Here is a 12,237-nt window from a genome sequence, read left to right as displayed (position 1 = left end):
GGGGGGGGGGGGGGGGGGCGTGGAGCAGAGGGAGAGAAGCAGACTCCGCACTGAGCAGAGAGCTGGAGGGACATGAGGCTCCACCCCAGGACCCTGGGGTCACCCCCTGAGCGGAAGGCAGATGCTCAACCCCTGAGCCCCCCAGGTGTCCAGGTTGTTAGTTTAAACCCTGTGTGTTCTCCTGATCTCCTACAGGACCAGTAACTCTCCGGTAATGGTTCAAGGACTGGCTACTTGAGTGGCACTGGTCTTTGTTAACTGTCTTTATTTCTTCAGTTCTCTCTTGAACCCACACACCTCTCTGGCTTTTGCTTCCACTGCTCCCCAGAAACTCCTGCTGTCAAGTAGTTGACTGGAGGCTTCCATGTTGCTCAGTACGCACCCCTCCCCATGCTGGATCTCAGCAATCACATCCGAGTTCATGCCCTCCCTAATGCACTTTCTTTACCTGGCTTCCAGGGCACCACGAACGTTTGGCTCCTTCTCACCTTCCTGGTAATTTCTTCTCAGTCTCCTCTGCTGGTTCCCCGTTTTCTAGACCCAGTTTTAACATTTACATACAGCCAAATTCACTGTTGGTGTGAAGCTCTGTGACTTTTGAAAAAAGTGCAGCGAGAGTTGTATGACCAATACCACAAGAGTAATAGGTTGACAGGGGAGGCTGAGATGAGGTGAGGGTGGGGGGTGCTAGCCACAAATGTGTGAGTAATTTGTTACAGCAGCAATAGGAAGGCATTACAATAATCAAGATAAATAACTTCATCAGCCTTTGCCCCCAAAATATCAAATTCTATAGTCCCTTTGGAATTAAACCCTTCCCTGATTAATAACCACTGACGAAGACTGACCTGTTTGCCATCTGCCTAGTCTTGTCTTTTCCAGAATGTCATATAAATAGAATCATAGAGTGCGTGGCCCTTAGGTCCGTCTGCTTTCACTTAGTGTAATGCATCTGGGATCCATGTATGTTATGATCAGTAGTTCGTCCCTTTTTCTTGCCGAGTGGTGTTCCCAGGGCATACCACAGTTTATCCGTTGCATTTGGGTTGCTCCCCGTTTGAAGCTCCCTATGAATAAATGTGCTGGAAACATTTGCATTAACGTTTTTGTGTGAACTTCATTTAACTGATGTTTTCATTTCATTTGGGTAAATACCTATGGGAGAGATTGCTGAGCGATATAGTAGGTATACCTTTAGCTTTATAAGAAATTGCCAAACTATTTTCCAAAATAACTGGACCATTTTGCATTCCTACCAGCAGTACAATAAAAATTCCAGTTTCTCTGCATACTTGCCAGTCCTTGAATTATAACTTTTGAAAAATTTTAGCTCTTCTTACTAGGTGTATAGTAGTAACTTACTGTGTTCTTTATTTTCATGTAACCAGTGACGAATGTACGATCTTGAGCATCTTTTCGTGTGCTTATTTGCCATCTGTTTGTGTTCTTTGATAAAATGCCTGTTCTAATAATTTATCCCTTTTTTTACCAGGTTGCCTGCTTTTTTAGTGCTGGTTTTTAAGAGTTCTTTTTATATTTATCTGCCCCTTGTGTGAGCAACTCAGGAGTACTCTGGGACTTCCTAGGGGTTTACGCTGTAGTCCCATTTCTCAAAGCATTTGCTTTGCTTCTTCGGGTTGTTCCCTTATGCTCAGCTCTGTAGGGTGAGGCTGGAAATAGTCACAGAAAGGGAATTCCCTTCTCCAGTTGTCTCCTCCTTTCCTCCCCACTCTGACTCCCTTTTCGAATTACCTGTGGCCAGATAGCTGGGGTTTTCTTGCAAATTTAACATCCTGTGTAATTGTGCCATTCTGAACAAATGGGCCTACACTATGGACAAAGCAGCAAGGGAGAAAAATAACAGGGGGATCCTCCACCACACCTTGCAAGGAACGGTACCTTTTCCTGGTTCCCACTGCCTGGGAGTGCAGATCTCCAATTAGAGTTAGGTCTGGCTTCTGGGCAGAACTGGGAGAGAAGGAAAAAGAAAAAGAAATCACATTCTCTGGGGTCTTTTTCTTGGTCCTCTCACAAGATGGACTGCTCTCCGAGTTTCTACTGTCTTTGATTCATTATCTCACTCACATTACCCCTGGGAGATAAAAAGGGAAAAGTCCCAGGAAAGTCACTACCACCTTACCGGTCGCTCTTCAGGTATAACTTCCCCACCCAGCCTGTCTGCCACTATTTACTTTTTGGAGGACTCAGATAATTGCATTTGTATTTTGTCCAGGTTTTTAGTTGAAATCTGGAGAGATAAGCTATGGCTGGCATTCTGGTTGAAACCCAGTTTCTAACTTCCTGAATTTTCAAGGTTCAGAGAGCCTTGGGGTTCAGTCCTGGGCCCTCTTCTCATCTGTTTGCACACCTTTCTGATTCCATCCAGCATCACTGCCTAAATAATTCCCCAATACTATATTGCCAGACTTTCTCCTCAACTCCGGAACTGCTGGTCCAATTGTATGGCTGACACTTGGATAGCTTACAGACAGTTCAAAATTAATATGTTCGGAACTGAACTCCTGATCTTCCCTACCCCAAGCCTGCTCCACCGATCTTCCCCATTTCAGTAAATGGCAAGACCATACTTGCCTGTGTTCAGGGCAAAAAAAATCATGTCCTCCTTGGTGTTTGAGAGACACAGAGAATCAGCAGTTTGTGCACTAACAAGTAGTAATAAATAATACAGAGAACACTAACCTCAAAGGAGGAAGATTAACTTGAGAAAAAGTAACGTGAGTAGAAAAGGAAAAGCGATCAGAGAAAAAAAAGTCACCAGAACATTCACTCTCATAACTTAAACTGAATATTCAGTTAACAAAAAATAAAGTAAAACTAAATGGGAGGTTTGGAGAAAAAAGACGGCACGTGTGTCGTTGGGATGGAGAGGTAGAGGTTGGTAGACAGTGGGTGAACCTGAGAAAACAAGTAGCAATAGAAGAACATTATTAAGAAATATGGAGATAAATACCAAAAGATGCTCTGAAGAGCTAGAAGTAGTTATCTCTGAGAAAAGAGTAGTCAGGCAGGCTAGAGAATGCAGTTTTTTTAAGTTGTATAGAACTTTTTGGCTTTGGGATCCCTGGGTGGCGCAGCGGTTTGGTGCCTGCCTTTGGCCCAGGGCGCGATCCTAGAGACCCGGGATCAAATCCCATGTCGGGCTCCCGGTGCATGGAGCCTGCTTCTCCCTCTGCCTGTGTCTCTGCCTCTCTCTCTCTCTCTCTGTGACTATCATAAATAAATAAAAATTTAAAAAAAATATAAAAAAAAAAAAGAAAAAGAACTTTTTGGCTTTGAAGTATACGCATGTATAACTTTTATATAATAAAGACAGTGGAGGGGGATCCCTGGGTGGCTCAGCGGTTTGGTGCCTGCCTTCGGCCCAGGGCATGATCCTGGAGTCCCGGGATCGAGTCCCACATCAGGCTCCCTGCATGGAGCCTGCTTCTCCCTCTGCCTGTGTCTCTCTCTGTCTCTCATGAATAAATAAATAAAATCTTAAAAAAAAAAGACGGTGGAGGATACATGCCAATTCTGTTAGATGATTACAGGGGTTCTTTTGTGGACTTAGTCTTTCATTTTCTTTTTTTTTTTTTCTTAAGATTTTATTTATTTATTCATGAGAGATGTAGAGAGAAAGAAAGGCAGAGACACAGGCAGAGGGAGAGGTAGGCTCCATGCAGGGAGCCCCACGTGGGACTGGACCCGGGGATCATGACCTCAGCTAAAGGCAGAGGCTCAACCGCTGAGCCACCCAGGCGCCCCAGTCTTTCATCTTCTAAATTATATATTCCTATAACACTTGAATTTTCTTAAGGAGCATATATTTATGATAGTGTTCTACTTTAGATCTACTTTAGATCTAACACATTATAGATTTATTAGTCAGGGAACAGAAGATATCTATCCCGTCCCTCTGAAGATCCCTGACTAATATACTTCATACTTTTGAAAACAGAATAGTATATATTATCAATATATATTATCTATATAGAGAGAAAGGAGATACCTATATATAAATACAGAAGCCACACATATTATGAGGAAATGGCTGGTGATCTGCTGTTTACAAACAGAAATCTAAGAAAGCCAGTGGTGAATCCAAAGGTAAATGAGAGATATAGTTCAAGTAAGCAGGAAAAAAAAAAGTGAATTCCTCTGTCCTCTGCCTTTTTTATTCTATTCAAGCCCTCAACAGGTGGGATGAAGGCCACCCACATAAGGGAGGGCAATCCTCTTGTATCCATCCACTGACTCAAATGCTAATCTCCCCTAGAAACACCCTCACAGTCACACCCAGAAACGTTTAATCTGGGCACCCCATGTCCAATCAGGTTGATATATAACATTAACCTTAATATAAAAATGTTAAGAAAATATCAGAGGTGCACCTGGGTGGCTCAATCAGTTAAGTGCCTGCTTTCAGCTCAGGTCATGATCTCTCAGGGTCCTGGGAGTCTGGCTCCCTGCTCAGCAGGAAGTCTGCTTCTCCCTCTCCCTCTGCCCCAACACTGCTCATGCTCTCTCTCAAAAAATACATAAAATATATATATATTTTAAATTGACTACCATTTTTATAATTTTGGCACATCCATGACTAAGCATGACTTGAAACGCAGAACCCATAAAATTTTAAATGTCTTACAGTAATTATATCAAGAAAAACATTGTAATGAATATGTAGATAAAAATGTAACTATGTAGTTTAAAATATAGTCTATCAGATAGGAAATCCCTCAACCTCTCATGAGTTTAGAAGCCCCAAATCTCATCCCATCTGTAGAGGCCACTTGTGGGCAAATAGGCTTGAGGGGTGGCATGCAGAAAGGGCCCACGGGCCCCCCCTTGGCCAAATACCGACAGGCCCATCAGGTGACCCACCTAAAAAGATCCATAAGCTGGGGATCCCTGGGTGGCTCAGCGGTTTAGCGCCTGCCTTTAGCCCAAGGCGCGATCCTGGAGTCCCGGGACGAGTCCCACATCCGGCTCCCTGCAGGGAGCCTGCTTCTCCCTCCTCCTGTCTCTCTCTCTCTCTCTCTCACTGTCTATCATAAATCAATCAATCAATCTTAAAAAAAAAAAAAAGATACATAAGCCTAACTGACCAATGGGCTACTTACACCTGGGCAGTCACCAAAAACTGGAAGATTCCATCGGTCGCCATGCTTCCTCATCCTCCCCCTTTAAATGCAGCCCCCACCCACTGGCTTGTTGCAGACAGCCCCTCCTCTGGGGTCCTGCTCACTGCTCCCCTGAGGTGTATTTAAGAAAGTTCTCTCTCCTTCATTCTGTCTGGTGAACTTTCACCTCCCACCACCCAATCAATCGTTGGCCCACATCCGATGGAGAGGCACCCTCTAGACACCACACCATTCATCCTCTTTACCTTTTTTTTAAGTTAAGGAATCACCTGTCTAGGTTAAAGACCAAATATTCCTCTTGTGGTCTGTATTCCATTCTCTTTCCTTCTAAGCTTTAAGACCGTGGTTCTCAATTTTGTATTTCTGGACCCCTCCACTTGTAGGTAGGGGAGGAAAAATAATCTTCCATCCTCCTTCCTAGCTAGTCCCTGCTCCTCAGTCTTCTGGCAGCTTCTCAGCCAGTCCTATGAATTTTGTGATTTTTCACTATATATTCTTCTCTAAGTTTTCTTTTTTACTCCCAGAGCTTCAGGTTCTTTTTTTTTTTTTTTTTTTTAATTTATGATAGTCACAGAAAGAGAGAGAGGCAGAGACACAGGCAGAGGGAGAAGCAGGCTCTATCTCCATGCACCGGGAGCCCGATGTGGGATTCGATCCCGGGTCTCCAGGATCGCGCCCTGGGCCAAAGGCAGGCACCAAACCGCTGCGCCACCCAGGGATCCCAGTGCTTCAGGTTCTAAGCACTTACCGAGGCCTCCTAAATTTAGATCTCCAGCTCACACCACTGATCTGAATGTCAGAGTTACAGAGCCAATGAGCCAGAAACCGGACTGCATTCAGTTCCCTGCTTCAAGGCCCTCAGTGGCTTCCCAGTGTTCTAGAATCCTTAATATGCTTGCAGGGATCCTTATGGTCTACTTTCTTCTAATTTTCCTGTCCCTAATGTTGCCCTTATTACAAATTAGTTCACATAAAAAGACTTGATGTTTCTATGCCAAGAAGTCACTACAAATTAAAAAAAAGCACTGTTTGTGGAGGCCGAGAAAAATTAAGGCCATCCCACCTCAAGTTTAGCATTAGCACAAGTACAGCCATCTTAGTTCCCTGTGAATAAGAGCTGAACTTTAAGGGGAAAAACTGCAGAATGTCCTCAATGTTCTCGGCAGGTAATCCCATATCCCAAAGACAACAGAGCCCAACGCCCCTGGAAGAAAGTCCCATCTTAGAATTCCTCCACCCCTTCTGGAAATCCCCTAGACCAGCCTATAAAAAACCCAGCTGTGGGGATCCCTGGGTGGCGCAGTGGTTTGGCGCCTGCCTTTGGCCCAGGGCAAGATCCTGGAGACCCGGATCGAATCCCACGTCGGGCTTCCGGTGCATGGAGCCTGCTTCTCCCTCTGCCTGTGTCTCTGCCTCTCTCTCTCTATCATAAAAAAATAAATAAAAAAATAAAGTTTTAAAAAACCCAGCTGTAACCCACTTCGGGGTCCAAGTCCTTGCTCCGCTGTGTCGGGCACACTTGGACCCAAGCTCGAGCTCGCTAATAAACCCTCGTGCTCTTGCATCGGTGTCAGCTCCTTGGTGGTTTCTCGGATTCGCAATCTTGGGCACAACAGTTACCATGCGTGTAGGGGGGTGAGTGGGTCTCCTGTATCGGTAAGGGATTAGGGGAGAGGGTTACACCAGTCATCTCTATGTGCCTATTTTCTTTATTAGAGTGACCATGTTATAGTACCAGAGAAGTTGTCAAAAATAGTTGATGGGGGGGGGGGGGGCACCCGGGTGGCTCAGTTGGCTAAGCACCTGCCTTCAGCTCAGGTCGGATCCCCGGGTCCTGGGATTGAGTCCCATGTCGGGCGCCTCCCCCTCCCCTCCCCGCTGCTCCCCCGCTTGTGTTCTCTGTCGAATAAATAAAATCTTTAAGACCCTCTCTCTCAAAAAAAAAAAAAAAAAAAAAAAAAGTTGCCCAACAGAAACAAAAGGAAAGCAAAAGGTAGGTTCGTGATTCATATATCTAAAAACCAGGAAACAGGCAGGAGGGAAAGCATCTTTTCGTGCACTATCGCGGTAAAAGTGTGTGAAGCCAGCACAGAGCCCACCTGGGGACTGCTCAGGACATGGGCCTGCGCTCAGCTCTTAAGACGAGCCAACGGCGCCGCCTTCGGCCCAGGGCGTGACCCCGGGCCCGGATCGAGTCCGCGGCGGCTCCCGCGTGGGGCCTGGGTCTCTGCCTCTCTCGCTGTGTGTGTCTCGTGAATAAATAAATAAAATCTTAAAAAAATAAAATAAAAAACTAAAGCCAACCAACAGCTTGAGGACGGCCCGGGGTCTTCGTTCGGGGCGGCGAGGGTGCGCGTGAGGGCGCGCGGGCGGCCCGGGGCGGTGCGGGCGGACGCCGAGGCCGGGCCCTGTGGGCCGGAGCCCCCGCCCGTGCTGGGAGGCCCGCCCCGTGCCCCCCGCGGAGCAGCCGGAGGGGAGCGCCCGGGCCCCACCCCCGCTGTCCTCGCCCTCCCGGCCGCGGGGCGGACCCCGGGAAGCCGCCCCAGCCGCCCAGGACTCCGCGGGAGCTGTGCCGCCCGGGCGGACCCCCCCGGGGCCGTCCACACACGCGGCGGTGACGGGCCTCCGAGCCCGGGCGGGCGGCCCGCGGCCCCTCCTCAGGAGCGCTTCCCGGGGGGGGACTGGCCGCCCACAGCCGCGGGCCTGACCAGCCGCGGGCCTCACGGTGCCTCAGGCCTGACGGTGACTCGGCCTGACCGAGCCTCGGGCTGTGGGACCAGGAAATTTAACAAAATCCCCCCCCCCCTGGACAAGCAGAGCAGGACTGACTCCACCTGGTGCTGCCCCCGCCTCTGCCCACCTGCGTAGGGCACTGCCCCACCCTAGGCAAGCCCGGGGCACACCCTAATCGGACGCCGGCTCAGGGACAGGCCCGCTCACCTGGATCCTCTAGGTACGCGGTGACGCAATCGGCCGCCTGCGTGCGGACCGACGTGACTGCGCAACTTCCTGCGTATCCCGTGGGCCACGGGCCGCCATAAGCTGCTGCGCCTCTGAGTCTCGGGGTCCGAGTCCCTGCCCCGCTGCGTCGGGTGCGCTTGGACCCAGGCTCGAGCTTGTGACTAAACCCTCGGGAGTTTGCATCCGTGTCGGCTCCTCGGGGGTTCCCGGATTCATGATCTTGGGCACAACAGGGCCTGACGGTACCTCGGGCCTCCCGGAGCCGCGGGCCTCACGGTGCCTCTCCTCAGGCCTCCCGGAGCCGCGAGCCTCACGGTGCCTCCTCAGCCTCACGGTGCCTCCTCAGGCCTCACGGTGCCTCCTCAGCCTCACGGAGGCGCGCGGGCCTGACGGAGCCTCGGGCCTGACGGAGCCTCGGGCCTCCCGGACCCGCAGGCGTGCAGTCCCCCAGCCCAGGCCTGACGGCAGCTGCCAGGGACCCGCCTCCGTGAGCCGACGCCGGTCGGCAGCGCGGGACCGGCTCCAGCCCGTGGGAGCCGAGCGTGCGTCGGGCCAAGCTCCGTCCGGGGCGACCACGGCCTCCAGCGCCACCCCCCAGCGCAGAGCCCCCCCGCAGCCGCGCCCCTGCCGCCCACCCACGGCGCCGCCTGCACAACCCCGCGGGGCCCACGGCCCGGTCACCAGCCCCCGACTCGGAGGGACTCAGAGCCTGCCCCCGGGGAGGGACGCTGGGGGGCTCAGGGCGTGACCCCGGGGTCCCGGGATCGAGGCCCGCGCTGCGCTTCCCCTCGGCCTGTGTCTGTCAGGAAAGAATAGAATCTTAAAAAAAAAAAAAAAAAGCCACATGCCACCCCAAAATATGCCACTGGTACGTGACTTACTGTGAGATGAAGGCAGTCGAGCCTCGGCAGAGTCAGGAAAAGCCCGACTTTTAGGCGTCCCCGTCCTAAGGGCCTCCACGAGCCCCGTCGCGCTCACAGCATAGTGGGGCCCGGAGAGCCACCAGCAGAGGGAACGTGCCCCCTGACAAAGCTTCTCCGCCCAACACGGCGACCTTGTTGGCCAGGTTTTCCCACTCCCCTTCCCAGGACCTGCCTCTCCCAGCGGGGAAGCCCCGGGCTCCTGCTCTTTTGAGGTGGGGATGCTGTGGACGTCGTCGCAGTCGGCTGGTGGCCCTTGAGGCTATCTCTGTGACACTCCGGGGCACAAATATGGAACCAGATCTTTTCCCTGTTATTCCACCTCAATTTAATTCTTAGACTAGTCACTGGGCCTAAAAGGACAGAAGGAACATTTTTCCTCCCCTACAATCCCAAATTCTTAGCATCAGGTAAATAAGGACTATAACATCCACGTAGACCTTTGTCTACCACAGAACGTAAGGAAACCTCAATTTTGAAGCTTGAAACATCGTGTTCCTGATGGCCCAGAGTTCACACACACCCAATTTGGTCTGCTTTTTTCATCCTTGGTCCTAAGGTATAGAGAGGGGAGGAAATACAATTTTCCCTCCGTCCTCCTAGTTCTTGGCTGAGACTCCCCATAATAAAAAAGCATTAACAGAGAAAAACAAATATGTTTTACAGTATGTGTACATCTGGATACAAGGAGATAGGACTCAGGAAAACTGCGGGACTCCCCCTCGGGCTCGGGCGCAAACCACCACCTTAAATACCATCTCCAGCAGCTGAAGACAAAAGAAAGATGGTGGGGGGGGGGGGGCAGTGTGAGGAGGTTTAGCAGGGAAAGCGCAGGAGACAAAGGCTGGGTTGTTGTGCAGATTTGTGTCCCGGCCTTCTTCAAAGATCAGGGTTTCTAGAAATTTAGCCATGCCCTTCTTCCGGTACAGACAGCAAGAAACCCTAACAAATGCATATTTCTCTGAGGACTGTAAATTTCCCTCACAAAAGGACAACTTCCATTTCTATTATCAAAGATTCTCCTGCATTTGCTGCCTTTCACAAATCATTAGCTTGAAATAATCCTTAGGCTGCGGAAGAGCTTATTTTGGGATGGCAAATTCCCAATGGATGGCTCCTCTTCCACCGCCCCACGTACTGAAATAGCCTGTCGAGTAGTGGGATCCCCCTGTCGAGTAGTGGGATCCCGTCAGTAACATCAGGACATGCAAATTTAAACAACAAACGCAGAAAAATATTTTCAATATGCTACCTCTAAACAAAGACTACCTACAAAATAAGTAAAAAAACCTGAACTCCCAGTGGAGAAAAAGAAGCATAAAAATGGCAGTTATGGGAAACACAGAAACGTAATCATTTAAAGAATTATAAATTGAAAAATAAGTTCTCCCCCCTTTAAGTGCTTATTGTATTGGTAAGATTTTTAAAAATACCATTTTGGCTTTAGGAGGTAGAGATTCCAATACTGTAGACAAGTGAAGTAGAAATACTTTATTTTTAGCAATGCTGAAATATCAAACATTTTTTAAACTTTGCCCTTATTAATGCCACCTATCCTAATTCCAAAGTCACATGTTAAAAATGAGAAAATAAAAAAAAAAATAAAAAATAAAAAAAAATAAAAATGAGAAAATAGGCTCCAAATGGTGTAAGGCCCAGTCACCAAGACTTAACTAGTTCTGGCTTCAGGAATGGAGTCTGTCCATCAGGAATCACCCAGTTAATCTACCTGAGGGTCCCTCGCTACCCCCTAAAGGAAAGTAAGCTTGTGATGACCAACCCACTTGTTTGCCGGTAGAATTTCCTGGTTCCCGCTCCCTTCTGCCTATAACCCTTTCACTTTGTACAGCGCCTGAGAGCTCTTTTCCGTTAGACTGGAGTAGGTCTTTAAAATGTATTCATCTGAGGGGCACCTGGGAGGCTCAGTCTGTTGAGCATCTGACTCTTGGTTTTGGCTCAGGTCATGATCTCAGGGTGCCTCATCGGGCCCTGCGCGCAGCACAGTCGCTTGAGATCCCTCCCCCCTCCTCTGCCCCTTGCCCTGGCTTGTGGTGTTTCATAAATAATAAATAATAAATAAATAATAAATAATTTTTAAAATAAAATTTACTCATTTGAGTCTTTCTAAAACACACATAATTTTTTTAGATTATTTATTTATTTTTAGAGACACACAGAGAGACAGGAAGAGGGAGAAGCGGGCTCCACGCGGGAGCACGACGTGGGACTTGATCCCGGAACTCCAGGATCACACCCTGGGCCAAGGCGGCACTAAACCCGCTGAGCCACTGGGGCTGCCCCACACACATAATTTGAACAAATATTCAAATATATACAAGCTATTCTTCTTCAGCATTGGTTTGAACTTCAAGTAGAAAACATTAGAATCTCGTCAGTACGGGTTGAATGGACGATGTCACATAGCGTTATGCACTTCTTTATAAGAGAATAACAAGCAGATTTTAAAGAAAGATTACTTCTTTAAAAGATGTGCTCATCAGTACTCAACGTAGGGACAAGAAAGATGCAAACATACATTGTAGAATGAAAAAGGTTGACTTCTCACTCTCACCACTCTAGTCCCAGGAATTCACTCCCCTCCGCCCCCGCCACTGGACTAGTATACTCAGAATTTTGTATTCTAGAAAAGAATATGGTACATACATGACGTACTGGGTCAACATCCCCAGAAGAGTCAGAGGAAAACACTTCCTCATCAAACACAGTGATGTTTATGGAGAATGCCTAGGTTTTCAAACCAAGTAAGATAATTAAGCTATCCTTATGGATTATCCTTTACGGATTTTAAACAACTTCCTGCCCGGTGAAGTTTTGCCCAAATACCTTTTGCAACCAAATTTATCACAACTTGTTTACAGCTGTTTGAGTTTCAGACCCATGGCGCTTCAGGATGACCACATGACCTGGAGCCTGAGTCGACCAGGGCCGGCCATTCCCTGCCTCTGTTTACACAGATGCAGGATTGCAAAGTGCTCAGTTGCCCCAAATCCTTCACTGGGCCCACAGGACCCCTCGAGGTCTGACCCTTTATCTACCGCCCCACCTCCCCCAAGCTGGCCTCAGTCCCAGTTCTTCCTTCACGTGCTCCAGGATGACGAACTTTGGCCCCAGCACGTTGGCATACTGCCCACCTGGAGTCGGGCAAGCTCTGGCTCTGGCCCACCCATCAGTCTCCTTCCTTAGTTCCTCTTCTT

This window comes from Canis lupus, chromosome 15 (assembly GCF_011100685.1).
Source record: "Canis lupus familiaris isolate Mischka breed German Shepherd chromosome 15, alternate assembly UU_Cfam_GSD_1.0, whole genome shotgun sequence".
In the NCBI taxonomy this organism is placed as follows: Eukaryota; Metazoa; Chordata; class Mammalia; order Carnivora; family Canidae; genus Canis; species Canis lupus.
This window is presented reverse-complemented; position numbering follows the sequence as displayed.